General features: G+C 45.2%; 1 pseudogene; it reads right to left on the reverse strand.

The window, feature by feature from the left end:
* Positions 1 to 629: 629 nt before the first annotated feature.
* Positions 630 to 747, reverse strand: LOC124717642 (annotated as a pseudogene).
* Positions 748 to 5,791: the final 5,044 nt, after the last annotated feature.

Here is a 5,791-nt window from a genome sequence, read left to right on the forward strand (position 1 = left end):
CCTAGTCACGCGACATTTACATTTTAACGATGCTTCAAGACCGGGTTCTGAGTGGTGACTAGGAGTATACTACAAGTCCTGTACATATAGCTCCCATAGCGTTCGTGAGGACGATATCATATTAATTACAGCACTCACAGAAGCGTTCAAATAATCATTGTTACAACGGTACATACGTGAACGAGACGGGAAAAGTGCTTAATCACTGGCACAGTGGAACGTACCCCGTGCTATGGACTTCACAGTGCTGCACACAGTAGAGATGTAGGTGTAAATGTAGATGTAATTGTCGATGTAGCACAGCTGCGATACAAGTGAGATCTTGTGTTTCATCTATGGCGAGATGGTATGTACTTGATGTGTGAAGCAAAGAATGATACTCGGTTCGGACCACTGCATCAGAACTAAAACTAAAACTTAACTCACCCCGAAAAGGCCATGAAGGCCCAACGGTACCGACCGGCCGTCGTGTCCTCCTCTGACGATAGACGTCATTGGATGCGGATATGGAGGGGCATGTGGTCAGCACACCGGTCTCCCGGCCGTATGTCAGTTTCCGAGACCGGAGCCGCTACTGCTCAATCAAGTAGCTCCCCAGTTTGCCTCACAAGGGCTGAGTGCACACCGCTTGCCAACAGCGCTCGGCAGATCGGATGGTCACCCATCCAAGTGCTAGCCCAGCCCGACAGCGCTTAACTTCGGTGATCTGACGGGAACCGGTGTTACCACTGCGGCAAGGCCGTTGGTCCACTGCATCAGAGATCTCGTTTAAATCAACGAAATACTTTATCGCTGATTATAGGAAAGTACTGCATTAATATACGGAAACTTTCAAGAAATACTAAGTGTTAAACCAAAAACACCAATATAATAGGCATCAAACTTTGTGAAGATGGCCACCACGTAAAGGGTTCATTCCATTCAGAACTGATGTCCACCACTGACATCAGTATGAGGTGTGACCCCCAAGGGAACAAATACACTCTTGTCTTCGTTGTGGTACGGAAAATATAGCAGCCGAAGGTCATGTTGAGGAGATTTCTTGACATGCATAAAACACTTGCTGAGTCAGTTTGTCGAGATTGCTCCATAGAGTTTGTTATGAAAGTGCGGGTCTTCTTCTCTCAGACATGTTCTACGGTTAAGAGACAAGTGGAGCAGACAGGCCAGTCATGGGTCTCTACGTCTCTCAAGGCGTTTGTGATGTGAGCGGTACTGTGGGGTCTTGTGTTATCGTGTTGAAATATGCCATTCGGTACCTTTGGTATGACAATAGTGTAACCATCCTTGCCTCATACTGATGAGTATTCCGTCTCCTTTGAACAAGTACCAAATCAGCCAATTGTCATATCCAACAAGTCACCACATCTTCTTTCCAAAAGTGGAAGAGATGTGAGTGTCGAGAATCGCTGCTTTCCGTGACCTTTCATCAGGTCATCTACAGACATGTTGGCGTCGGTCTGACCCCACAGACAGATGCGAGACTCTTCGCTGAGCACAACACACTGCCATTCAGTGTCCTATTTAACTCTGGCTTTATATTATGCAAGTCCCTCTTGTCTGCGGTGTTGTGCCAGAGGTAAAGTACCGTATGTAACTCGAGATCTTAGTCCATCTGGCAGTTATCTGATCCTGCCTGTTCCTGGTGGCACCCCACCGGTAGTCTCTACCCGATTTTCATCGGTTGTTATCCACTGTTTCGGGAGAGCCAATCGAACAACCGAACAATGTTCTCATGGTGCCATTTTGCATTCTTCCTGCACTGTCGAAAGCCTTAGAATATGTAGTCTTCGACCAGCTATCAAATTGCCAAACTACAAACAACCAATTAGACGAATACCAATCAGGTTTCTGTAAATATGGTAGCACAAAATTTGCCTTTTAAGGTAACAGAAGAATCGAAGCTTGTCGTGGATGTGCAAGAGGCGACTATCATGTATTTGTTAGTTTTGAGCAAAGCTTTTCTCCCTGTTGACTTCGACATTATACTTGGCAAACCTAACTGCCTAAATTTTTCGCCAAGTGCAGTTCAGTGGATTCCCTGATATCTGATGTGCTGCCTGGAATGCATGTCCCGTACTGTAAAGTCGCAATGAAGGCAGGTAGACTAAGCCGTCCACCAGGTTTCGGTATTACGTCTTATACACTTTTCATTGTACGTATATGATGTATGATCAGTTTTGTCCTACTGCAAGTACTGCACGTAAGCTGACGACCTCCAGTTGTAATTAAGTGCAAATTCAATAAACGTGATGACAGCTATCAAGAATCTCGATGCCGACCCGTCTGCACCGTCAAAATGGCCACAGTATATAGAGATAAAGCTCAATCCGTGCCAACCCCGTGGCCAATCTAGGCTCATTAACCCAAAATATCTGAGTTCCATGCCAGCCATGATCCTAAATGGGGCAGATGTCAACTTCTTCCTTCAACAAGTACTCTAGGAGTTGTAATAAAGGAAATTCTTAATTGGACTGAGGAAGTAGATGCAATGTAGAACAAGGCATCAGCATCTCTCCAGACGGTACAAAAATATTAAAAGCTCTTCTCTCTGAACCTGAAAAAAGAACGTTGTACAATTGTAAATATTGATCACAGCGCTGTTATCCTGTTCTTTTTCCGGAAAGCTCACTGCTCCTGGAACTGATTACGAATCCCTGTGTCCGATACAGTTCTTGATCACATTTCACAGTCGTAAGCACAGCTATCCTGGCTGCGTGAAGACAGGTGCAGAAATTCCCACACCCTGTGTTTCTACTGCCTTATCAACGTGCACTGTCCTCCTTATCTCTTCCCGACCTTAACGTTCTTCTCTCAACAATACAGAAGGAACACCTGTTTCCATTGGAGCTTAATCGTTTCTGTACCATTGTAGCGTTTAGCCACTTTCTCGAAGTCCTTCTCAGTAGCAGGAACCTGACACCGGGGTAATCTCCCGCTCTATATTAGAGAATTGAGTAACATCTCCAAGGGACAGTTAGTGAAATATCTACAGAAGCAATAATAATGACCACCATCGCCCCCTTCTGCACTCGTTACCGCTGTATACGCTTTTTTCCAATCAGATCTTCCTGTTTTCCCAGTATCCTTAGCTGGTGCGGCTTTCCCCAGAACTCCACAAACACCCCCGCGGTTCTAGAACTTCCTGACCCTTTACATAGAAATGGAATAAATATATACAAAAACATCATTTAACCTCCCTTTATTGCTCTGGAAAACAAAAAACTGCAAGCTGTACTGTAACAATCTAAACTTTCTGAATTTGTGTTCCAGTCTGCAACGTACACCAGTTCCTCTAATACCGGGTAACACGCACTCTTGCGTTGAGGCATGCCTGTACTCGTCATGACATACTGTCCATCAGATAATCAAGCCACTGTTGGTCTAGACTTTCACACTCCTCAATGGCGATTCGGACTAGATGTGGATTGGATTGATGGGTGGATCGTCCCTTTCAAAAACAGCCCTTTTCAACATATCCGATGCATTTCCGATAGGCTTCGTGCCTGGAGAACGTGCTGGCCGGTCTGATCTAGCGATTTCGTTGTTAAGAAGGAACACACCCATAAGATACGCGCCATGAAAGGGAGAATTGTTGACCATTAAGGCGAATCCCTCTCCGAAATGCTGCCGATATGGTTACATTATACGCCGGAGAATTTCATACCTGTATCGTATAGCCTTTTGACTGCCTTCAATGACCACCACTGGCGTACGTTGACACTATATAATGCCACCCCAAAACATCAGGGAACCACCACCTTGCTGCACTCGTTGAGAAATGTGTCTAGGACGTTCAGGCTGACGGGTCTGCTTCCAGAAACGTCTCCGCTGACTGCCTGGTCTAAGACATATGCGAGGCTCATTTGTGAACAGAACTCGATGCAAATTCTGACTAATCCATTCAGCATGTTACTTGGCCCATCTTTATCGCTCTGCATCTTGTTTAAGTGTCAAAGTTGGACCTCACCATGGGTGCCAGGAGTGAATTTCACATCACGCAGCCTATTTCGTACAGTTTGAGCCGATACACCACATCCTGTGGCTGCACAAAATCAGTATTCAGCATGGTGGCGTTTCTCTCAGGGTACCTCCAAGCTGAAATCAGTAAGAAGCGGTCGCCAGCTGCAGTAGCAGCCCTTGGGCGGCCTGAGCGAGGCAACCCATCGACAGTTCCTGTGTCTCTGTACCTCCGCCATATCCAGACATCAACGGTGTGCTTCACTCTGAGACTTCTGGAAAGTCCCTTCCATTCGAGCCCTTACTGACATAGCGTAACAATGCGAATGCGATTAAACTTCGGAACTGATCTTCCCTGACGTCGGAGTAGTGTATTTCCTTATTGGTATTATGACTGGAATTGACCGGCTCTACTACTGACTCCGTCGTATCGGCACTGCGCCTGCATAGTTGTTTACATCTTTGTGCGGTTTGAGTGACAGCTACGAACAGTCGAAGGGACTGTGTTATTGATGCAATATACACATTCGATGTCAGTGTTCAGCAGAGCATGGAACCGAGGTGATGCAACACTTACTTTGATCTGCGTATTTTGTACAGCTGTAAATTCTTCTTATACCTGCAACTATCAGTTACTAATGGCACAGTTAGCGTCGTAATTATTACTATTACTAAGGGCAGCAGCGGCAGTAGTAGAAGTATTGCATTAACTTCATTAGTTCATAGCCCCTCCCCCCATGAACCATGGACCTTGCCGTTGGTGGGGAGGCTTGCGTGCCTCAGCGATACAGATGGCCGTACCGTAGGTGCAACCACAACGGAGAGGTATCTGTTGAGAGGCCAGACAAACGTGTGGTTCCTGAATAGGGGCAGCAGCCTTTTCAGTAGTTGCAGGGGCAACAGTCTGGATGATTGACTGATCTGGCCTTGTAACACTAACCAAAACGGCCTTGCTGTGCTGGTACTGCGAACAGTTGAAAGCAAGGGGAATCTACAGCCGTAAATTCTCCCGAGGGCATGCAGCTTTACTGTATGATTAAATGATGATGGCGTCCTCTTGGGTAAAATATTCCGGAGGCAAAATAGTCCCCCATTCGGATCTCCGGGCGGGGACTACTCAAAATGACGTCGTTATCGGGAGAACGAAAACTGGTGTTCTACAGATCGGAGCGTGGAATGTCAAATCCCTTAATCGGGCAGGTAGGTTAGAAAATTTAAAAAGGGAAATGGATAAGTTAAAGTTAGATATAGTGGGAATTAGTGAAGTTCGGTGGCAAAGGTAACAAGACTTTTGGTCAGGTGAATACAGGGTTATAAACACAAAATCAAATAGGGGTAATGCAGGAGTAGGTTTAATAATGAATAAAAAAATGGGAGTGCGGGTAAGCTACTACAAACACCATAGTGAAAGCATTATTGTGGACAAGGTAGACACGAAGCCCAAGCCTCCTACAGTAGTACAAGTTTATATGCCAACTAGCTCTGCAGATGACGAAGAAATTGAAGAAATGTTTGAAGAGATAAAAGAAATTATTCAGATAGTGAAGGGAGACGAAAATGTAATAGTCTTGGGTGACTGTAATTCGATAGTAGGAAAAGGGAGAGAAGGAAACGTAGTCGGTGAATACGGATTGGGGGGAAAAATGAAAGAGGAAGCCGTGTAGTTGAATTTTTGCACGGAGGATAACTTAATCATAGCTAACACTTGGTTCAAGAATCACAAAAGAAGGCTGTATACATGGAAGACGTCTGGAGATACTGACTAGTTTCAGATACATTATATAATGGTAAGACAGAGATTTAGGAACCAGATTTTAAATTGCAAGACATT

This window comes from Schistocerca piceifrons, chromosome 9 (assembly GCF_021461385.2).
Source record: "Schistocerca piceifrons isolate TAMUIC-IGC-003096 chromosome 9, iqSchPice1.1, whole genome shotgun sequence".
In the NCBI taxonomy this organism is placed as follows: domain Eukaryota; kingdom Metazoa; phylum Arthropoda; class Insecta; order Orthoptera; family Acrididae; genus Schistocerca; species Schistocerca piceifrons.